General features: G+C 40.5%; 1 long non-coding RNA gene across 3 annotated transcripts in view; it reads right to left on the reverse strand.

Moving 5' to 3' along the window:
• Positions 1 to 24770, reverse strand: part of LOC135415057 (uncharacterized) — a 114976-nt gene that overhangs the window by 47680 nt on the left and 42526 nt on the right. For all 3 annotated transcript variants that reach the window (XR_010430952.1, XR_010430953.1, XR_010430951.1), the window contains exon 3: positions 6420 to 6469. This is a non-coding gene — a long non-coding RNA (uncharacterized LOC135415057). The remainder of the gene's footprint in view (positions 1 to 6419; positions 6470 to 24770) is intronic.

The raw sequence follows: 24770 nt of genomic DNA on the forward strand, positions 1-24770 counted from the left end.
CTATTGTAGGATGGGATCTTGTGAAGTTACAATCTATGCACACAAGAACCCAGCAAACCTATTCAGACTAATTACACAGTGGGAGAGTTTCCTTATTTAGTTTTTTACTGGTGCTCCTGGTTATCGCGTGGGTTCCCCTCCAATGGGATTTATGCACTCAGCTTTTATACAGTGATTGTGCAAATACTGGAGCTCCAACAGCCAACAAAAAAACCCCCAAACATACAAATAAAAAGTCTTTTGCATTTTCAAATATATCTTTCCCTAGTGCATTCCATTTAAGAGCGGCCCATGTAAAATTACACAGACGATCTGTAATGTTTGTGTAAACATCAGATCTGTTCTAAGGACATACGCAGAGGCCACTACAACATGAGCTGCTTTGGACAATCCAGGTCACATTCAGGTTCCCTCTGAAAGCACCAACTACTTGAAAAAACAAAGTCTGATTTCTCCTGAAATTATTTCCACCGAACTGCTAATTGGTGATTCATTGTAAATTCACAGCCTCACAATGCTTCCTAATGCAAAGAACCTTCCAAGGAGGCAGATTCATTTACTGAAAGGGAATTAAGAGAGAAAACACATTCAGGATCAGCCTGACCTGTCTGAAGTGCCAGATGGATGGTTCTGCTGTGTCGGTGGATTTGAGGGGTTTTACATCAGAGGCTCAAGAAGTCCAGGCAATGCCAACCTTGTTCAGCAGCAGTGGGAATGCAGGCTCAGCTTCCTCCCAACCCTTCCATGGCCCAAGGGAGGAGGAGTCCTGACTTGAGCTCCAGGCTGTGTAGATGGAGTGCAGCTACACACTGTCCTCCAGACCTAAAGGTTTCCATCCCTTCTCCCAGGTTGTATTTCCCCACTGACTGCTATCACTTTGCCCTGCCAAAAGAGGTGGGAGATCCAGGTCCTACATGATTTGGATTTCCCCCAAGTAAGTCATTCTAAGAAAAGGGAAAACACTGGGCAGCAATTTTATCAGAAACAGTTCCTGTTGTGTAAGACTTGTGGATGGGGAATGCAAGGCCCCTGCCAGTCAACTCACCTCCCTGAACAGTGACAGCCATCAGGCAATCCCTCACAGTGGATGAAGAACATCCTTCCAAGAGGATTTTCTTCCCCAGAAACCCAATATCTCTTCTCACAAAATCATCTCTAGTAATTATTAAAATTAGTCAACCATTTCCCAAAGTCACAAGCTGCAATCTAAACCCAGACCCGCTGAAAAACCTTCCAAACACAGAACAATTTTACACTGCAAAGCACTGATTGCATGGAAATGTGCTGATTTCACCAAAAAAAGCTCTATAAAAGGCAACAAGATTGGCCAGCAGGCCAGTCTGTCCGGCTTCCTGCCAGGCTGCCTGCCAGCCCCAGGGTGGGTACTCCCAGCTCCCTCATTCAAAAAATGAAAATCAGCTATGAGAAGGCTCCCAAGGGATCAGGATTTTGCTTCCTGTAGCTCTCTATTTAAAATAAACGTTGCACAGGGGTGTGTGTGTGTCAGGAAGGGCAGGGATGCCTCCGCTATCATACAGCAGGAAAGGCTTCTCAACAACTGAAAAATCTCAGAAAATTTGCTGTTATTTCAAAAGATAGATGCCAATGCTAACAGCACAGGAGGGAGAGGATGAGACATCTCCGCATAAATCTGTGAGTGGGAAGACAATAGCAAAGAAATCCAAGCAGCAAGACGATAAATCAGAGGTGGGGAATCCCTGTCTTATCCCTTCTGCAGTGTGTGTGCAGCTATTGTATTTAATTAAAATAAATTACAGTTCGCTTGTGTACAGCCTGCAGGGCTTTTCACACCCCTGAACCAAAGCACAGGGATCAGCAAACGTCCTTCAGGAGTTCACTCTCCGTTTGTCCCCAGACGTGGAATGCAGATGCTCTGTCACAGCACAGTCGCAGGAAGGGCTGACGGACCGAGGCAGAACAAAAAGCCCAAAGAGTTCTGCTTTCATACCATCCACTTCCTCAGCTCCCTACGTGGGATCCTTGCCAGAACACTGGTAACATTAATGAAGAATGCAGAGCTGCCCAGCAGTGTGGCAGCTGCTTCTGGGCACGGATGTTTCACTGGAGAGTGGTTTCTTCTTAGCGGGGTGATTTAACTCTATAAACTAAACTATTTCTGGAGCACTTGGCTGCGCAGGATCAATGCATTTTCCTGGTTAACCACTGCACCCACACAGTGTAAATTCCTGCTTGAATTCATTTCTTGCATTTGCAGGAGCAGAAGCACCTCAGACAAGAACTCTCTGCACTGAGGTTCACATTTGCTGTGCCCCAGTTTGGTCCATCGGCCCCGCACCTCCGGGGGCCAGGAGGTGATGAGGTGTTCAGGAATGCTGTGCCACACACCTGAGGACCCTGCAGAGTACATCAATAGCCTGACAGTGACTTCTGGTGATACAAACTGTGTTTCCAGTTTCACCTGGGTCAGCCACCCATCCACAATGCTCCAAGATCTGGCTGATTTATGTGTAAGATCAGCCAATGGGAATGTAAAGCTGCCTACAAAGGTCTGTTACTCCAGGAGGTTTGGAAACTCCAGGCTGCTGATTAAAAACGAGAAGGAAGTACCTCCTGGCAGACCATGTTCCTGACAGAACCAGAGACACGATGTACCCAACAGGACTTTTGATTTGGAGCTGCTCAGTGGATGCTCAGACAACAGAAAAAGCACCAGTTAAATCCTACCTTAAGCAGCTGCAGAATATCAGTCAATCAATGCCATTTGAAAAAAAAATAAATCTATTTATTCTTGTCTTTAGAAAGGCAAGAGTGAGGAGGAAATGGATTTGAAGTAAGCTTAGAGAAGTCCACGATAATACTAATTGAAGATTTTGAAGTGCCTTCCCAACAGCAAGCAAAACACACAGATCTCTGACAGGAGAAGCGAAGCAGGAAAATGCAAAGCAGCTTGTCCAAGCTTATGCAACAGATGAGAAGCACAAACAGCACACAGATCTCCAGGCTCCATCTCTGTGTCCTACCATCCTTTCATTTAAAAAAACTTAAATCCTACTTTGCACTCCAGAAAGATTTTCCACATAGCTTTAAGTGTTAATTCTGAGCTCCACAGATTTTTTTTTTCCTTGATGTGGTAACTCACCCATTATCTCCTCTTCTGGACACATACAGTATAAAAGGATTTAGTATTTCAGAACCAAGAAAACAAGTGAAAAAAAAAAAGTCCTAAATTTTTATCTAAAGGCAAATTCTTTTTCCTATAGGCACATTGAATACAGGTTTGAACTAGCACTCATTTTTTATCTTACGAGGAGAGAAAAGACTGCTTGGAAACCGTATGAAAATTAAAAGTGCTAAGATGCTGCTAAATATATATATTTATGATGTTTCCATTTGCTGAATTAACATAATGTACAATGCATTTTATGCATTATCTGTTCAGCTCTAGATACACTTCACTGCAGGCAGAGATGAAACAATTATCCAAAACACTGACAGACCATTTTTTAGCCCCGTGAAATGCAGTGAGTAACACAGACCACTTCAGCACACAGCTCCTACTTGTGGGGCACAAGGATGGCTCCTACAAAAGACACACCAAAATTTCTCAGTGTTAATGGTGGTGCCAGAGTTTTCTATGTCAAGCCACAGAGGCAACCCACAAAATGGAAATCTAAAAACTGATCTTAGCACGCTCCTCACTTTCTGCAAAGCACACATCAAACTTACAGGTACTTTCACATCTGACATAAATTAAAAGCCTTCTTTTACAACCAAGTTGTGTTTTTTATGTTTCTAAGTCATCCAGAAGACATCACTGTCAAATGGAGAGTTTTCTTTTGAATACCCACTGCCTGTGGGAATGGCTACTCCCCACACTTCCAACAACACTGACCTCTTTGGGGTTTGTCTCCTTTTATACCATCCATGCCTGTGGACCTTCTCAGAAGCAAAGGGATATCTGAAGAGGAAAATTTACCCTTGCTGCCTGTCCTTTTCTCTTCAAACTCTCTCTGGCATTCAGAGTGAAGGGCAATATGCTCCAAGTCACCTATTTGCTCACAGATGGGCAAGGCGTGGGCTGTCTCTTGAGGTTAGATACTGCTAAAGAGTCAAAATATCAATATTGTGTCTGAAAGTTGAAGCAGCCGTGGTGCCCTCATTTCACAGGTACATGGGACAAACACAACTGACAGAGCAACTCTGTGGAAGGAAGGTGAGTTGGCAGAACTCTTACTCACCAGCAGAAAGCTTCTAATGATCTGGTCCCTTCTTAAGACCACCCTCTATCTTCACACAACCAACCATTTAAACAGGACTGTGACAAGAAATTTTTCTACCAACCCTAAACATGTCTGTGTGCCTGGTATTACCTCTTTTTTCTGTAAGACATGAACTGGGATGGATACACTGACATGACACAACATACTCTTGCCAAGATCCTGCAGGGCAGATGGAATCTTGGAGTCCACCTTTTGAGCAGAGACTACTATCATGACTAAAACAAAAGCTATTTCAGATCATTATTTAAAGTATACCATTGAAAAACCTAAGGTTTATGCCCTGCAGTAGAAGCATCTGATTAAAATGCACAGTTTAAATGGAAATCTCTCTGTTTGGCAGGTGAGGCCTGTAAGAATGCAAGGTTCCCTTTTCCAAAACAAATGCAAGAGATTTAATCTAATTTAATACATTAATCTGCTATGAATCTTGGGCTAGATGCAAAGCTTTATTTACTGTCCTGAGGTAGGAAAGAGAATCAAGAATCCCAGAACACAAAGCCTGATTATTTTAAGGAAATGCCCATGGAAGAACTAATCCCAGATATTACTGCTTCCCTGAGAGTGAAGCAACCTAAAGGACGATTCCATTATCATAGAATGGTCTCGGTTGGAAAGGACCTTCAAGACCATCATCCCACAGCTTTTATTCTTTACCTGGCTTGGCATTTCTTCAAGTAATTTAGGATCTCTAACAGAAAAATCACTGTAATTTACCAGGAAATAAAACTGGACAACAGCAGTTCACCAGAACAAATGTTGGTGATTTCGTTCTCGCTTCCAGCACTGACCACACGTATTGCAGGGAAAAAGTTGACCAGGTTAAAGACTTTTCCATTTCTATCTATGATCTCTCAGGGAATGTGCTAAGGAAACGGTCTCCCTACTGAATCATTTCAAGAATTTTACAGCCAAGATGATTTATTACCATAAAACAGGTCTTGGAAACAAGGACATTTGAGGAGACTCAATAGCTATTAAATCAGTGTGGAAAACATGATGCTGAAGGAATTGCAGATGCCTGACACATGTTCTACTACCCTTTTTTTTTTTCTTAACACTGAATGTCTATAAAAACCAAGCCTGCAGAATTACTTAAAACTTTTCAGACAAAGAGACACAGGTATAAATTAAAACGCCGTTCATATATAAGTAATAAAGAAATAACTAAAGCACCCCACAAAGGCTGTTTGACAAACTGGAGTCACCAATAATTTCAAAACCTATGCGTTAAAAATATACTTATCACTTAGTAAACAAGCTGAGACACATTTTGCAGAGTTATAGATGTTTTAGAGTTGAGTCAACAATACATAGAAAACCTCACACCACCTTTTAATGAGTCCACTTGTTAGCTGGTATGAAACTAAATTCAGAATCATCTTGGGTTTTGTTATTACAATTGCAATATAGATGTTGTTGTAGCACAGAACATGCTCTGTTCAAGACAGTTAAAAGCATCTCTCTTTAAAATTTGCCATTGTCTACTACAAATGAATCAGAGAGATGATCTATGAGGCTTGCTATGCAAAACACCACGGAAAAACATGCTGCTTTCTTCACCAAAATGGAAAAAATTCTTGTGCTAAACCAGAGAACTACAGAATGGTCTGGGTTGGAATGGACCCTAAAGAGCATCTACAGTTCCATGGGCAGGGACACCTTCCACTAGACCAGGTTTCTCAAAACCCCATCAAACCATGAAGACTTACAATACTCAAGTAAATGTTTTTAATGTATTCCAAAATACTCAGTCAAAATACAGCAGCCTGAAAGGAAGGTTTAAGGTTTTCTCATACCAGCTGATACAAAGTTTTGGAGCCCAAAATCCCTTTCCAGCCCTTCCTGCCTTCAAACCTCTCTTCTCCACGTCCTTGGACCACAGCAGCTACAACAGCAGTAATTTTGCAAGCACATAACCCAACCGTGAACTCCTTTATGCCTTGACACAGTGATGAGAAAAGGAGAAAAGTGATCCACCTCGTGCAACTTCACCCTGAGCCACGTGGCTCCAAAACAGGGAACTCAGTTCTACAAACTGCACTCACGGTCTGGGTAAATGAGGAAAGCTAATTGCCTTTTTAATTAAATGGATGTCTTAGAGAACAACTGACCTACAGTCTTATAAAAGAGGAAGATGAACATCCTTCTTTGACTTACGTTTTGGATTGTCCTGGTTCACTTGTACAACTCAGCCACCTTTCCTTTTTCTGCAACACAAGAAAGAAGACAAATTCTGTTAAAAAAAAATGAAGTATTTACTTGAACTGAAGTTTCTCATTACATTGTTAATTAATGTTTGAAGCTTACTGTTTGCTTTCAGTCAACACTGGAAAATATTTCCCTCCTTCCTTTTCTGTTTCTCTGATTTTGATTGCCAGACTATTTCTCCTACATGACACAGCTCTATCAAGATGAACCATGGAGACTGCCTGGTGATTAGAGCATAACACTGAAGAACCAGAAATAAATCCCAAAACCTACTGCAGAGTTGACCAAAGAAATTCCTCGTAGTCATAGAGAAAATGAATAAACAAATAAAAAGAAAATATCTAATTGCTCAAAGATATCTTTGTAGTCTTGCTAGATCTGTGACTGCTTCTTGTTGGCCTTCAGCACCTAATTCAGAAAGGTGATGACCTTGCCCTTGGTTTGGGGTCGTATCTGGTTGCCCAAAGTTTCAGGCACTGTAAAACACTTCAGTGGGAGCTCAATATTGAAGGGGTCGGTCATTATGTCCTGGTTTGTACTTTGGATTACCTGTAGAAATAGAGAAGGTATATCCATACCTTACTGGGAATCGAAACAAAAAAAATAAAGGCAAGCAACCAAAAAACCAGACACAAAAATCTCCTAAGTAGAGTTATGAGGGTATTGTCCTGAAAAAGAATGCTCCGATGCTACATTCTCTGTTTAACCACATAATTAGTAAACTTCCAGCAGAAGCTGCAAAAAAATTCCTCATTCCCTTACTAGGCCAAGTAGCGACCTGGAAGAAGTACTCAAACCTCCATGAAGAACTGGTATGCTCCAGATAATGGAAAAACTAAGTTAACTGGGGACGTACTGGAAAATGAAGCACAGAGACATCTCATCACTCAAGGTTAGGGCTGTTCTTCTTCTGCTGGAAATGGTAATTTTCAAGAAAAAAAAAAGAGACTATTAAAAAAAAAAGAGAGAGAGAGATGGAAAGAGGAGGACACCAGGCAGAAAGAATTCTGGTTCTGCTTTGCAGCCAGGAAGGAATAACAAAGCAACAAGTAAATGCCAAGATGGATTTGTCAAACTGCTTCACTCCCCTTCCCAAGAAGTTAGAAAGCCCTAGGATATGGAGATGGTGCAGTAATCAGTCACCTGAGCATGGTAGTTTTCATGCCACGTCATACTGCTTTCCCCCAAACCAATAAAAGGATCATAGAACTGGACGGAAAAACAAATCCAAAGAATAAAACTTCATTGTTCACAAAGTGATCACACAGATCTTGGCACGTGGCATCCAACCTCCAGCATCAGCAGAACCCCGATGCCTTCAGAAGGAAGACAATTATCTCATTAATTCATCAGACAACTATGCATGAGAAGTGTTTTCTTAATCTTGAGTCCTAAAATCTCAATATGAAATAAATACATGTATCATTAGGGGGTATGAAATCACTGAACTCCTTTATAAGGGGCACCAATAAACTTTAAGCTATTTAATTTAGCACAACAATAGAGTTTTACAAAGTGTGTTTTTCACTAATGACCTGGCCACTATTTTTGTTATTTTTCTGCCTGCAAAATGCACAGTCAATATTTGTGGTTTTTTAAAAAAAAAAAAAAAAAAAAAAAAGACGTTTCTTTCTCAAAATGTTGTGCAGGAAAAAAACAATCCAGAAAAAAATTAAGCTCAGAGTACAATCAAATATACAAAGGAAAACCACACAAGTACAGATTTCATCATACTCCTCCAGATTTTAAATAGATCAACATATTTTGGAGATGGGTGTGATTTTATGCGAGCTGTGCCCCTTTAAAATTGGCAACTACATTTAATTCAGTGCCTTCTTATTCCCAATTCCAAACTCCAGTTGAAAATAGATCTCACAATGGAGTCCTACAGCTGAATATACTCTAGGAGAAAATTAATACTCTAATTTATTCCAAATTCATTTGCATGACAGTATATCATTAGTATATACAAAAAAATATGTATTATATCAACAGAGAAAAAATTCTGTGCAAACAGTGAAAGAAACTCGCATCCCACCAGCGAGATGAGCTTGAAACTTAAAGCACAAAGCTGTTTTATTTCTCTGAAAAACAAACGCACACAAAAAAAAAATACCAAACAGAGCTGTTCCAGATTTTGATTTTTTAAAATACCGTGTGATCTTAACAAACAACAAGGTAAATATGACTTCTTGCATACCAGGTATCTCCTAAATAGCTGAAAAGAGCCATGCAGACAAGCCAGGACAGACTAAAAATAACTGATGTAACAACTCGGGTACAGAGAGAGGTTTTCCTACCTCACTGATTAGTAACAAGTAGAAGAGGAAAGGAAACACACACTCACTTTATAACTCCATCAACCCTGTTGTCCTGGAAACAATTCTCCTACAAAAGAAGTACTTAACTACTAAAGCATCTTCTGCTACTACTTTTTGAGTTTTTTTTCTTCCACCCCCTTCCCTCTCTGCAGTGCTCTCAATGTCTGATAAACAGCCAGTACCAAACCTATCTCGTAAAATGGCACAGAAATTGGATCTCTCGCTCCCAGAAGAAAACATATAATTCCATTTGAGTATGCAGCACTTAGTTTTGCACAAAGCCCAAGGAACAGACTGTAATTCTGTTGTTGCTGTTGTTGTTAAAATGACTTATTAACTGAACCTTTAATTTTAGAATATGTACTGCTGGTAAAAGGTACCCTCAGCATGTTCTTCCTGGGAGCAGAGTGAGAAATCTCAGACTGCAGAGCAGGCTCAGCCCTCCCTCGTAGGTGCTGAACAGCATGTACAGGCTGGAGTTCTGTACATAAAAATATTTGCTGCAAGGCTTCCTCTCTCCACCTGACCTACCATGAGCTTTGTCCTTCCACTGACCTCATCCAGAAAACTTAAATTAAGGACCAAACTCTACCTTCAATATATATTCCCAAATACTCCATCAGCAAAATGTTTACTGCCTCCCCAAACATTTTCTGTTCAGCCTGAGTTTCCTGCTCGCCTGATTGTACCTGGAGCTGAAAAGGTTAATGTCAACCTTGCCTGCAGGAAAGTTTATCCAGGTGTAGCAGGACAGAGACACTGAAGGTGCCATGAAAACCAACACACGTGGTATGACTGGATCCCCTTTTTCAGATCCAGGAAGGACTCCATACAGACATGCCCAGGATAACAAACGGGACAGATACTCTTGCTGAAGGATGAACAAGGCAAGAGGACAACAGGACAAAAGGAAATGGCCTCAAGTAGTGCCAAGGAAGGTTTAGACAGGATATCAGGAAAAATTTCTTCATGGAAAGAGTGGTCAAGCATCAAACAGGCTGCCCAGGGAAGTGGTGGAGTCATCATTCCTGGAAGTGTCCAAAAAACATGTGGATATGTCACTTGAGAAAGTGGTTTGGTGGTGAATATGGTGGTGCTTTCAAGCTGATGGTTGGACTTGGTGATCTTAGAAATCTTTTCCAATTCAAACCATTCTATGATTCCATACAAACCAGAAAACCTGCTGGATAAACTCAGCCTTATTCACATACCTGGGATGAGAGTCCTCTCTTGCCACTGAATACCTCTATGGGAGTATTTTGTGTCACTGACCACAAAAAAAAATCCCTATTTCTGGTTTTATGGTTACTGTCTGTGTTTGGAAGGGAACAGAACTTCTTGGTAATGTGCACCACATTGCTGACCACAAAGAAATTAAAAAAAAAAAAAAAACCTCCTCTTAAGAGCAGAATTTTTATTGTCTCATATTCCCCCAGAAAAGCCCTGGGATCAGGAAGTCTTAGCAACTCCTGACTTTAAAGGAAAGAGCTCTAAGCAGGTTTCAGACCACAACTTTACACTCAGCATCTATCCATACCCTGCTCTTTTTCCTACACAGCCCATTTGGATTAGATACAATGTGATTTGGCCTTACCTAAACTGCCCAAACCACAGCAACAAATATACTTATATAAATGCTTTTAAATTCTTGCTTTTTGAAGTACTGATGTCTGAAGAAATTTTGCCTCTGATCCTCTCAGTCAGCCTGCCTAAACATCCTGCTTTCCAGTAAAATGCCAGAGTCTGCACTGGTCTCAGATGGGAAAAATCACAATACACTGCTTTCAAATGAGACCTGTTAATTACCAAAATTATTCCCACAGCGAGTCCAAAGGGATTTTGGTTCCTTTAGACAATTACACCCAGCAGTTTATTCAGTGTGGTATCTCTTATTTATTATCATCACTCTGCTAAGGAGGAGACCTGCATTTTCCCTTGACTCCCTCCAACTTCCAATGTATTTACAAGGTCTTTTCATGTCCCATATTAATGCTGGTTACCCATGTCTTTTTACTTTAGATTTTTACATAATCCCTATCTAATTGTTTCCCAGAGAAGCTGTGGATGCCCCATCCCTGGAAGTGTTCAAGGCAAGGTTGGAAAGGGCTTGGAGCAACCTGGTTTAGTGGAAGGTGTCCCTGCCCATGAATAAGAACAGAATAAAATAATTTTTAAGGTCCCTTCCAACCCAAACCATCCTATGATTCTAATATGTTTTTACATTAGTTTTAAATTATGTCCTTGTTTCTACTTTTCAAATGACTTAAATTTAATATACCAACATGATGCACAGCTTTGTTTTCCCTTTTCTCTTGTGCTTTTACTCTAGACACTGTTAATCCTCAGGTCTCTATGTAGCCTCTGTACTCCTTTAAGTATCTTCTGGAGAGATCAGAGAATCATAAAATAGTTTGGGTTGAAAGGGACCTTGCAGATCATCCAGTTCCAACCCCCTGCCATAGGCAGGGACACCTTCCACTAGACCAGGACATCTGCTTAGCTGGTAGAATTAGCTGAAATCTCAATTGATTAGGATCTGAAGTAGCTACCCAATAAACTACTATCACTAACAGATCTGAAATCTCAACCTCACAGTCTTGAGCTGCCTGTGCAAAACGCCAGGGATCAGGATTTGTAATTTCTCATCCCCTCCACTACGGATCCAGCTCCCTCAGCAGCATTTACTGCACAGGCTCAATAAACATTCCATGTGTCATCATGTAGGCAGTCAACATCTACAGAAGTCTGTCTTAACACGTCAAAAATCCAGGGATTTTCAGCATCCCATCCCTCATACCACGCATGAGAAAATTCAGCGGTGGAGACAGAGAGGAGGAAGATATTTGGAAACTTGGTACGTGCATGTAAATTTAAGATTATGAAAATTGTGGTGCCTTACAGTAGCAGCACTGTTGCACGTGTTACAAATGCTGAATTCTGTCAAACTATTTCCAGTAAATGCATTTTTTCCCCCACCTCAGCACTAGAAATTCCCAATGTATAACATAAATCTTTATATTCTGCACTTTCTAGCTTGAAAAAGGACCAGTTTTACCAGCCAGCTTTTAGGAGTGTTTAGACCTTCTCTGGTTCAGAAGCACACTGGATCTCAGGCTAGAAAAACATTTCTTATCCTGATTTTTTTCTTCTTATTTCAGGCAAATATTCCAAAGGCAAAGCTTTTGCCTTCTGCTGCCACTGAATACCAGTTGTTGCACAAGTAAAACACAAAAAGGTTTAAGCTAAGATTTTAAACCAGTTACTTTTCTTTTCTTAACTGTTTAGTTTTCAGTAATTGAGTATGTTATGGGTGGGAAATTAAAGCCCAGGGTGATGCAACCACCATCACTGAGTAGGGCAGTGGCAACAACAGAAGGAAAACAACTTGCAGTATAGTATAAAAACAATATTAAGGGAGAGTAAAACAATATTAATAACTGAAAAAAACCCGCCACAATAAAATGACCTCCTCTGAGGATGATTATTTTTAGTTTCGGGCAGTATCGTTACAAAATACCTAATAAAGTTGACACAAAGAACTTCTAAACCATTTATTAATTACTTGAGGCTATTTTTTCATTTTACTGCTTCGCTGCAATTTCCATTAACATACGAAATTATACCAGTTTTTTCCAAAGAGATATTTCCAGTGAAGTCAGTGTGGATTCAACAAGGCCAGGACCATAATATAAATAGAAATCAGAAAATAGTATTTCCATAAGAAACTGCTCAGGTTTATTGGATTAACAGGCACTTACAAGTGACTCACGCTGACACAGCCCATAGTAATCCAATCTATCTGTGATAAGAACAGATTCAAAGGAAATCTTAAATTTAGAAAATCACCTCTGTGAACGCTCACATAGTTGGTTTTATTGTATGAAATCACATTAAGTGTTCTGTCCAAATGGGAGGGCAAATAAACTAAAAGCTAAATTCTTGTAATTTTTTACACCATGAGTGTAGCATGTTCTTAAGAGTAGTAGCTGCCACACTGAGTATAATTAGAGCAGGATAATAGAGTCCTGCATGGAACACAACAGTTTTCCTGTCCACGGTCCCAGGAGAACATGCTGTGCCAAAAGGAGTGGGAAGAAGAAAAGCCACCAACCCACTACAGTTTTCTTGGGGAAATTAAGATAGGTTGTTAGATCTGTGATGGTAATCACGCTTTTTTTTTTTTTCTGCCTTTACATTGGTTTTGGTTTCCATTTGGCATTTCTTGGGGAACTCTGACTTGTCTGCAGGGGATGTTACTAAATCTTAACATACACTGAGGTGTTCTGGCACAGCCAACTGAAGTATCAGTGCTTTCCTGAAACCCTGAAGGATGCATTCACAGCTCTCACACCTCCTTTAAAACAGGGCAGCAAGCAGGGAGCTGAGACTGGCATGGAGCTTATTTCTATAAATACTCCTTTTGCAGCAATAAAAGAATTTGTTCTTTGACACAATACCTCTTAATACTGCCATGAATAGAAATGGTCTTTAAAAAGTGTATTATTATACATTAGAGAATAGCAGTTATAGAATAGTTTGAGTTGGAAGGGACCTTAAGAATCATCTTATTCCAACCCCCTGCCATGGGCAGGGACACCTTCCACTAGACCACGTTGCTCCAAGCCCTATCCAACCCTTCCAGGAACGGGGCAGCCACAGCTTCTCTGAGCAACCTGTGCCAGGGCCTCACCACCCTCACAGGGAAGGATTTCTTCCTGATATCTAATCTAAATCTGCCCTCTTTTTATATGAAAAGAAAGTTGCCAATATAAGGAAAGGCGACACTGGCCAGAGCGAGGGGTCATGCATTGAGGACCTGGAACTGGACTGTTATCTTTATCACCAATTACTGTAAACCTTTTCATTAAATTCTACTTTCTGTAAGGATATTTGAAAGCCACGTGTCTTCTGCCATCCCTAAAGCAGAGACACTGCTCCATACTCAAAGAGCTGTAAATCACTGAGCACACAGATGAAAACTCATTTGTAGGAACCAGCTGCACACTACTGGGGCCAACAAAAGCTTATCAAATATAGCTTTCAAGGCTGAAGTGACTTATTTAGAGAACTGCTGTGCTGCTCTCACCTGTAGCACCCAGTTTAGTTAGCTCAAAGATAACAGTACGCACCAAGCACATCGTAAGCAGGAGGCTTTAATTTTTTATGGACTTCTTCCTTCAGGCATGCACACCCCTTCTAAACAAATTCCCATTAATGGCTATGCTACAATCCTAAAAAGCAGTATGTTATAGCCTTGGGCTAACTAGAGTGAGCTATGTTGAAGCTGCAATCACAGTTAAAACTTGGTGTATTACTTTCACCACAATAAAGATACTCCCTCAGAGAGCCTCTTCATAGTGCAGTATTTTAAAAAAGCTCACCATATCCTGCACCTCCTGTGAATTTGGTCATGACAGCCTGGGGCCTTGCCCAAGGACACTCAGAATGAAGGTCAAAAATCAACCAGTAGTCAAAAAACATTGATTACATGAAAGATTTTTAATGTACTGCACCCAGGGATGCAGACTTAGCATGAAGGAGTGCAGAGCAGATGAGAATTCAAATGGCAAAGTGCAGAGGGACAAGGCACAATTTGGCCTGTTTGAAAGACAAGCTTAAAAATCCCATTTTCTGTCACAATGAATTGGGTTTTCAAAGTGTAACCTCCCTGCTGTCGTGCATTATTTCAGATTTGTTTTTCTGAGAAATTCCAGCCTCTCCATTACAGTAAAATGCTGTAAAAATTTTCAAATAGCTAGATTTTGTGCTAACCCTAATTCATAATCATTCTGGCCTTGCAACCATGGTGTGAAATTCACTGAGCTCGACAGCTGGGAAGAAGGGGGTGTGAAGAGTGGGGGTGGTGGTGTGGTCTTTTTTTTTTTCTTTTTTTTATTATTATTGCACTTCTGGTGTTCAACCCTTCCACTCTATATGAAATCCATATTCAGAAGTCTGTAAGGACAAAGATGATGCTTTTACTTACAGATATTTGGTCAGATTCTAAAAGCATCTGCACCTTCATCTGCAATGAATTAATTCATCTCCCTTCAAATTTACTTTGGTGACCAAAATATGTATTTCCAGCCTGCAGCCCTGACTTAGATAAAAAGTTGTGCTGCTCAGAAAATTGGGGGTTTTTTGGTCCAGACAAGACTCTCTATAATAATTTTTATCCCTTCAAAACCCTCTAAAAGACACCTACTGAGAAGTGCTTTATAATGAAATCTATAAAGAACATTGCCTGAGCTCACAGCATTGGTACAAAATTAAACCTTAACTCAAGTTCTAGGAAAGAATCAACAGTTTTTCACGTAAACTTGTGGTGAGTTTTCACTGAAGCCCTCAAACCCTACCTACCCATGCCCAAATTCTGTACTTCATTTCCTATCCTAAATCAGTCATAACAGCAAGATGGTTTTGCTCTGTCATTTTAAGATCTCAGTCAAACCCAACACTAAGCACAATTCTGGATGCTGGAACTTGGCTGTGGACTGAAAAAAAAAAACAACATTGAGAAAATCTATGAAATTTAGTCTGGTTTTACTACCTAAATGGGCACTGGGCTCAGCACTTCATCAGAAAACACAAGCAGTCATGGATTTATTGGTTCCCATGCTCTTGATACATGTTGGATCATCATCACAAAGTGTGCAAACTCACACTGCATTATTCAGATTGGAAAAGACCACCAAGATCACAGAGTCCAGCATTGCCAAGGCCACCACTAACCCACGTCCACAAGTGCCACATCTACACATCTTTTAAATCCCTCCAGGGATGGTGACTCCACCACTGCCCTGGGCAGCTGTGCCAGTGCTTGACAACCATTTGGCAAATAAATTTTCCCTAATAGCCAAACTAAACTCCCCCTCCAGTCCACTTTTCCTCCTGTCCTATCACTTACTGGGAAAAAAAGACCAACACAACCTACCAACAACTGCTTTATAACACAAGCACATCAGGAAGTCAAAACTCTCGCTTAATTTCTTATGCAACTATCTGTCAACTTTTTATTACTTTTCCCCAGAATTCTTCTACTCTTCACAATAATTTAAAGGTCACTACTCCCCACGCATCCCAAGGACTATGAAAAGCAACACTGGGCTGTTTCATGGATCATCTCCCAAGTTAACAAGCTCCAAGGCACACAACGTCACTGTCCTCCTGCCTCCGTAATATCGTCTTTAGGCAGGTACAAGTTGTCTCAGTGAGAAAACATTACCTTGTGAGTGTCCTATTAAAAAAGATTAATCTGTTCAACACCTGATGATTCACTCACCCACATGTTAAAAGTCCACACAAAAATGACTCATTCTGTCCGTAAGAATATTCACCTGGGACACCCAAGTCCCCTCATCTTTTCCAGAGCTGGTAACACCTTTCTTATGCAAAGTAAGTGGATGGCAGGCTTTCCTATAGAGCATGAGTGACATAAAGGAACAACAGACATAGGATTGGGCCCTGGTAATTTTATAAACAATCTACATAATAACCATAAAAATACTTCAGAGTTGAGTTTGTAGATAACTGAAGAGGAAACAGTAACACTCCATAGTGAGCTGAGGGTCAAAGACAACTGATTTTAAGCCTAAACAAATCAGAAATCACTCACTTTTGAAGGAATTCAGGCTACTCCTCCGTGACTTGGACACTTTTTACCCACAGAAGGGCTCGGAAGGAATTGTACTGAATCATCCTGGTACGAACGGCCAGTGCAGGGCAAAACCATATTAAGGGCTTGGCTGAATGACATCACCCTTCAGCGTCCGTGCAACAAATCAAGCTGAATTCTAGGCTAGAACTTCATGTCCAGTTCTGATACCCACACTGAGAAGAAGCCAAAGTACTGGCAAGGGTTCAGAGGAAGAGCTCAGAAAAGAGTGGTCTGGCTGGGACACAGACTCCGTGACGCCAGGCCAAACACGTCCTTTATTAAGGAGATGAGTCCGTGACCTTGTTTTCATAGGTACTTTGTGAATATGACAAATAACAAACAACCCTGCAATCCCTGGAGAGAAAGGCACAGCAAGATATGACAGCTGGAAGCCAAACGAGCTCCAATTTGAAATACCTTGTCACTTTTTAGCAACAGAGCTGCTAAATATTTACCATTACCTGGTGTTTTAGGACCGAAGAGCTTCTAACAGCTCTCCAAGACGCGCTTCTGTGGAAAAATTCTTATCTTCTGCAGAAAGCCAGCCAAGGTTACAGGCCTGGTATACACATGAATCTAAAAATTCCACAGAATCACAGAAGGGTTTGGGATGGAAGGGACCTTAAAGATCATCCAGTTCCCACCCCCTGCCATGGGCAGGGACACCTTCCACTAGACCAGGTTGCTCCAAGTCCTGTCCAACCTGGCCTTGAACACTTCCAGGGATGGGGCAGCCACAGCTTCTCTGGGTAACCTGTACCAGGGCCTCACCACCCTCAGAATAAAGAATTTCTTCCTAATATCCTATCTAAATCTGATCTTTCAGCTTAAAGCCATTCCCCCTTTTCCTAACACTGCTTGCCCTTTATGAAATGCTAGCTATGGAAACTGAAAACTGCACTGAAGTTAATTTTCATGTTTAATTTTATTGTTACTGCTATGTAATGCTTACTGCTGTGTGGTCCCTCAAGATCAACTGTGTTCTTCTGCCTCGAAAGAAGCATTTTAAAGATGGTTTTTCCCCTTGGTAAACTTACCTGAAAAAATACAGGCATGGAAATTACCTGATTTACTATTTTTTTTGCACCTTATTACTTCAGGAAGTAACACAGAAGATAGAGAAAAGAAAGAGAATCTAAGACCTTAATTTAGGGCAGACATAAATAGTTACTCAGATTGTGTATTATTAGAATATGATGAGAATTTACACAAAAGGACACTAGTTTAGCCAAAAAAGCAATTAACAGAAGTGACCAAGGACATGCCTGCTGCTTTCGTGACACAGCTCCCTCTTTCCAGCCCTTCTATCATCCAAACACTTTTTACTGCCATCCCTTCTGCAACTCCTGAACCTGAATTTTTGACTGAAGTTTAGATAGCACGTGGAGGAACCAAAGTGGACAGCACAGCCAGTTCAGTAATCCAGGAAAAGATAAGGCTTTTAGAAGCACATGTTAGACCTCCATGGGTGGCTGTGCCAGCCTGCACAGAGCCCATCACTGACACCTTGCTCGGAGCATTCCAAGAGGAAACGGGAACAAAGGGAATGAACTGCCCAACACCACAAATGTGCCCTGAGAAATGAAGAACATCAGATGAAATACTCCAAGGAAGACACAAAAAGTTAAGTATATAAGCTCTGAACTCTTTCTTCTAATTCTGTATTTAAAAAAAAAATAAAAAAATAAAATTAGACCGAATAGGGCATAACTGACTCATTTTTAATTCTGAGTCATCCTGAATCTGTGGATTCCTGTGTCAGACTCTCTGTGCCCTGAAGAAGGTAACAGAATATGGCAATTTCTAATCTACTTAAGAATCAGGAAATTCTCACAGCAGGCAAGAGTAGCAGGCCACCATTTTCCCTTTATACTGAAAAAAAAAAAAATTAATCAAGCTCTCTCTATTGAATATAATAAGAGCTTTAAACAGAGTGAGTAAAATAAGGCACACTGCTTCACAGGAGAAAAGCAGAGAAAGTCCTTCCCTGGTTTGTCCCATTAGAACTTGGAGAAAACAAAAAAATCTCTTGACAGCAGTAAGAAATCAGGGTAAACTCCACACAGGTGTGTGCAGGGGCCTGTGTAAAACAGCATAAAACACATGCCCTAAAGAGTACCAGCTCTGCTCCTGATGCCACGAGGCAACAACTCCTCACCTTCTCCTCACACTTCCATTTTATTCCATTTTAATATTCTTCTAAAGCAAAGACACTGTTTTTATGTAATAACTGCCAGTGCGTCGTTTACTCCACGGCACTGGAGTTTTAACTCCTTGTGGATGCAATCCTAGCAAAAGAAATGCATTTCAGGAGCTCAAAATACTAGAATTTTTGGGGAAATTATCACAGAAATATTTAGCACAGTGGTTCTGAATCTATTAATTTTATGAGAAGATTTCAACTGCTCAGCATTTTTCTTAAAATTCTTGTTCCCAGAAATACCAAGTTACATAAGAATCTCAGATGCCAATAATGAAACATTTTCTAGTCTCCAAGGTAGCACAGAAATGCCAGAAATTTGTCTGACATTCCTCCCCCTTCCAAAAAAAAACCCAGAAGGCACGTAAAAAGAACTCAAAGTGTTATAAATAAAAGTCTCATTAATTATCAATTATTGAAATACTAGTGGCCTATTTGTGCCTGAATACTTGGTCAGGAATGTTGTTAATGGCTTCCATGAATTCCTGTCAGGTCTTCTCTATCCAGGAAAAGAAAAAGAAGAAAGACCCAAAAAAAACAAAGAAAAAAGAAAAAGTACTACTTTGCATCACAGTTTTCCAGCCTTTTCAAGATTACAAGTACTTGACATTGTTATTAAAATGAATATCTATGGCTTTAATGAAACACATCAGTTTTCTCCTGACATCATGGCACCAACCACTATGGAATCAGCACATGGAATAAAATCAGCAGGAGCACTTCCCCATCAATGACAGCAACAAACAGCTCTGTTAATTTATTGCTCATTATTATTCATTATGACTCTGGCTCAAAACAACATTCAGAAGAGTAGCTGGGAGACTTTGCATTTTTCCTTAGCAAATATCTACATAAAATATAAAAATGAGGCATCTAAACTATCTGTTCTCAATTAAAGAACATGTTTATATAGTCCACAAATTCTCATAAAATACACGAGCAGATTAAAAAAGATTAACACACACATTGAGAAGACTAAATCCTATGTAACACTTAAATATTCACGCCTTAAAAGTTATTGTAAGTGAAGAGCACAAATAAAGGCAACTGTGAAACTATGGCTGTAGTTCTGGAAGTCACCAGAGGGCTGGATGTCCAATGCATTATCTAAGGTTCCTAAGCTGCTCACAAAATTTGCCTTGTGACTATTTGCTATAGGAAAAACACTGGCACCAAGTCACTTGTTACTGTCCCTATATTAGGACAAAAAAAAAATTGGATAAGTTTTTATCTCTCCCTCTCAAGCCCTTCATCCTCATTTCAGACCCAAAGCCTCCAAAATGTTTTGCACAGGCATGGGGGGAAAACGAACTTTAGGCCTTTTGTAGAGTGAAAAGGGGATCCAAAATGGATCCCTCTGCAGAACTAAAGCCTCAAACTGCAGTTCTGCTCATTTATATTTTAATCCAGTTCGTGTGCTGGTATTACAGCAGCATATGGCAGTGTGTGTTTCAGTTGGAAGAGCTTCAGGGAAGAGAAGCAGCATCATTCTAAAGAACTGCTTATATACCAAATCAAGCTTTTTTTCCAAGTGAGTTACACTGAAGTCTTTAGGACGCTCATCCTCTTCTACCAATTCAAAAACCCCTCCACACTGAGCACCAAGTTTCCTTTGCACAATTATCTTTAGACTGTTCAGCTTTTTATGGCAGAACACCAAGAAATAACAACTATGAAGGAAGCCTAAGTTCTCTGTTTACAACAATGGTGATAAAAAGAATATAAGATCTTACTACTTGCTGTTTGGAATTATTCCAGCAACTAAGAGACTGGATAAATCTCACCTCACTTCAAAAATCAGATATCCAGAAGAGATTAATTTTAATCCAGTGGGATTATATGGGATACTACCTTTCACAATGCAAGCTGGGTGAAGCCCTGGATTCCAGGGGAACCAGAGCTCTGGAGATCTGCAGAGATGGTATTTGCATTACAAACATGAAAGGGAGTTACCGTAAACCAGACACATGTTGTACCACTGCCAACACCTCAGCAGAACCTGAAATCCTGCTTCAGCTGTCTAAAATAGACAACACTTAGAAACATCACTCCTGAAATAACCTCAGGACCGTACAGAAGGTGAAAACAGACAACTTGAAGGAAACAAACCCTCTGAATAAACACCAACCTGATCGTTCCCTGACTGCTGAGCAGTCCTGCCTCACACTTAAGCCAGCGCAGAGGTTTTTTTCAGGCCTCAGTATCAACAAATGTTTACCACTGATTTCAGGGGTCATTCCCTTGAGAAATGCTCAGCCACTGAAATACAGGTTACTGTATCCCAAGGAAACTGAAACATCTCCCTGAAATTTGTGCCTGAACCCTCATTTCAAACCAGTTGTATCCCAAGTACCCTGCTTAGCCCTCATCTGTGGAGCAGACAACTCCACCAGTGAGTATTCTCCCAAACCACAAGAATTTTGTGTTAATTTTCCTTAATTCTTGGCAGACATTAACTGAAAACACCCCTCATCCTCTCCATCCTGACACCATCCATGAACATTTGTATTCAATCCACGCTTATTTGATGGGAACAAATAAACAGTGAGCTCTCAGCATCCTTCAGTCCTCCAGAAAAATATTGTCTTTCCTCAAATTAACGTAACAACAAGAGATTAGTGAATGCCACAGTTCAAGTAAACACCTGCTCTAAGATTTGGTGGGCAGGAGAGCACTTCAAACCTGCTAAAACCGAGATCAGCTACCACTCAGTTGAAATAAACCCCAGCCCTACATTATGTAATCTACATAGTTTTTAGACCAGTCTGCATTTTTGCAGAGCCAAAAACTGAGGAAGCTGCAGACAGAACAAAAGGGAACAGAAAGAGGTTCATCAACCTCAGCCCAAGAGGCTGCTTACGAGTCTGAGTTTGCAGAGTTACGCAGGACTGTCCACTCACCCACACAAACCTGAGCACTGCAATCTCAGAACATCAAGGGTAAAGCACCACAAAATTTCCAGCGAGTCAGATCAGTCATTTGGATGAACAACCACTAACAACTAATAGGTTAAAAGATCCACTTTAGGGCTGGGGCCGGGTTTTCCTTTTTTTGGTAGTGTATGAGTAAGTCCAGACACACAAACTCATCTTAAAAACTCAAAACCAGCTCAACTGATGTTGCCACTGACCACACAGAACTATCAGAAAGCGGTAACACATAAATTAAATCTGACCTTTAAAGACAGATTCATCTCACTCAGGTTCTTCTGCTGAATATGTTGGGGTTTTTTTCCTCATTTCACAGAATCACAGAATGGTTTGAGTTGGAAGGGACCTTAGAGTTCATCTCATTTCAACCTCCCTGCCATGGGCAGGGACATCGTTCACCATCTCAGGTTGCTCCGAGCCCTATCCAACCAGGCCTTGAACAATTCCAGGGATGAGGCAGCCACAGCTTCTCTGGGCAACCTGTGCCAGGGTCTTACCAGTGTCACAGGAAAGATTTTTTTCCTAACATCTAAACTAAATCTACTCTCTGTCAGTTTGAAGCCACTCCCCCTTGTCCTGTCACCACATGCTCTTGTAAATAGTCTCTGAAATGGAATATATACTGCTAAAAATGCAATATCTGATCCCATCTCTAGGTTGCAGACTTTTCACTTATTTATTTACTTTTAAGAGTGAGGGAAAGTAGGCAAAACCACCAATCACCCAAGTCAACAAAGCTGTTCTTGCAATCAATGTTACCTTTACATTATCTTTACATTTAATTTTAAACTCCACTCTCTTTTTCACCCAAAGAGACTCTGTAAGTCTTCTCACTTTTAACCAAGCCACAGTGATCCAGGTGCTCCTTCTTAAGCATCACAATGACTGACTAAAACTCTCTACATGTGAAAACATTTACCAGTTCGAACGACTGAAATACCAGGGTGGGATTTAATTCACTCAACCTCAAGTACGTACATGGGTCTATAAGCATTTTGAGTGTCTAGATAATGCAGACAGCAGCTCATCTGACCACACAGAAGTAGTGACAGTAGGATAAACCAAACTGCTAATTCAGCTTCACTGGCTGGGAGAGCATCCACCACTGCGCTTTAGCCTGGTGCTATTTTGGATAGTGCAGAATACTCCATAAGGATGAGAGCCACAAATCCATATGGAGGAATTTTCTGGTAGGATCCACATTACATCATCTGACTGATCTGACTATCTCAAAATACATGGAAGTTCATGAAGAGCAAACCTTCTTCCAACAAAAGCACAGCAAGAAAGACACAAAACCAGGCTGGAAGAGCTTCCCAGTTCCAGCCTGCAGTGGAAGATAAACAACCAATGCCCCATCCCTGGAAGTCTTCAAGGCTTGGTCTAGTGGAAGGTGTCCCTGCCCATGGCAGGGGGTTGAAACAAGATATTTTAAAGGTCCCTTTCAAAAGGTCCCTTCCAACCCAACTCATTCTACCACAAAGGCAGATGAGAGAGTTATCAGTGCCAAACCTCACCTCTTGAGATTAAGGTAGTCAAATTGTAGGATTTTGGAGACAGATAAATTCTCAGTGTAGTCATTGTGATGTAAAAACTGCATTTTTAAGATACCATTAATTACCACTTCTTCAAACAACTCTGAAAACCCCCAAGAAAGACTTGCCCCAATCCTGACCTGTGTACAGGATCTTCATGGCTGAAAAGTGGCTGCATTACTGATTACAAATCACTCAACTTCAGTATTTGAAACGGTAGTTTTCTCTATTTTTAGCTGTGCAACTAAAACAAAAGCCCTGCTTGAGCAGGAGGGTTGGACCAGACAACCTTCATCAGGTCCTTTCTAACCTCAAGCATTCTGTGATTAAGAAACAAGGAAGCTTCTTTAAGGAAAACTAAAAAGAACAGGCAAAAAGGTGAAGGTTTTTAGGGGCTGACAGCTTGCTAAACACCCCATATTGCATAAGAACAGAATAAGTGCAACTTAAAAAAAAAATTAAACAATAAATCACATTAAGAAAGCATGTCCTTCTAAAAGAGAAGTCATACAAGGATGCCAGGAAAAAAAAATAAAAACTTTGACAAAATAAATGCAAAAATCACAGTATTTCAGGTTTAAAAAAAGAAATAATATCCAGAACTCATGTGCTAAGAGAAAATTTTATCAAATACAGCAGAAGGATGAAGTTTATCACAAAGTCTTATGAGAAAGAAAATAGGGGACAAAAAGGTAAAAATTCAACAGGACAGAGTCGTGGGGAGGGGGAAAAGTCAGAAGTCCTTCTTTGCCACAAGAAAACCCAAATGAATTCACTGTTCAGTACATGAAGTTTAGAGAACTTCCAGCACTGCCTACGGAGCAGACAAGGACAGAGGATCCTCTCTGGGCAGCTGAGATCTGTCACTGCCAAAGCCTACCAGGAATGACACATCCAGGAGCACATGTACCCAGCCAGACTTCTGAGGAAACCAAAACACTAAAAATACCAACTGATGGACTGCAATATGCAGGTCACAGACATGAGGGCTCTGAGAGTGCTCCAATTAACTGGATACTGGAATTCCCAGAAATTCACAGAAACTGGGAAAGCTCTTAAAGAAAATTCAGCTGTAGTGCAGCAAGGAAGGAGGTCTTATTATTGACATGCTCATAAATGACATGTTAAGAACATATCTACTTACACACACACATGCACAAAAGCAGAGTCCTGTACAGATCTGGAGTTAAACCTCTCTTATGTAACTGAACAGTAAACTATGCTGAAAGGCCACACTCTGAGGTCACAGGTCTATTAAAGATAAACCAGCAAGTGCATTAAAGCAGTTATCATCAGTCTTTTTGTCCAACTAGTTATTGTACAGTGTGACTGGGAGAGAAAACAGAAGATGAAATTCAAGTAGATTAATTCCAAAGCCCTGCATTTTGGGGAAAAAAAAAAAAAATCAGGCAACTCCACACAGAAAATGATGGGTTCTAAATTAGTTTTTTCTGATTAGGGAAGACCTTGAGTTACTGTAGATAACTTTGTGAAAATACAGTTTTCACAGGGGTTGATAACAGGAGCAGCAAAAAAAAAAAGCAAACAGAATTTCAGGAGCAATTAGGAAAGGAACAGAGGGGGTAAGAGGAAGCAGCAGTGGGACACTGGAACACTGCAGCATGTTCATATCCAACTCTGCAGAGTTTTGGTCTCC

This window comes from Pseudopipra pipra, chromosome 5 (assembly GCF_036250125.1).
Source record: "Pseudopipra pipra isolate bDixPip1 chromosome 5, bDixPip1.hap1, whole genome shotgun sequence".
In the NCBI taxonomy this organism is placed as follows: Eukaryota; Metazoa; Chordata; class Aves; order Passeriformes; family Pipridae; genus Pseudopipra; species Pseudopipra pipra.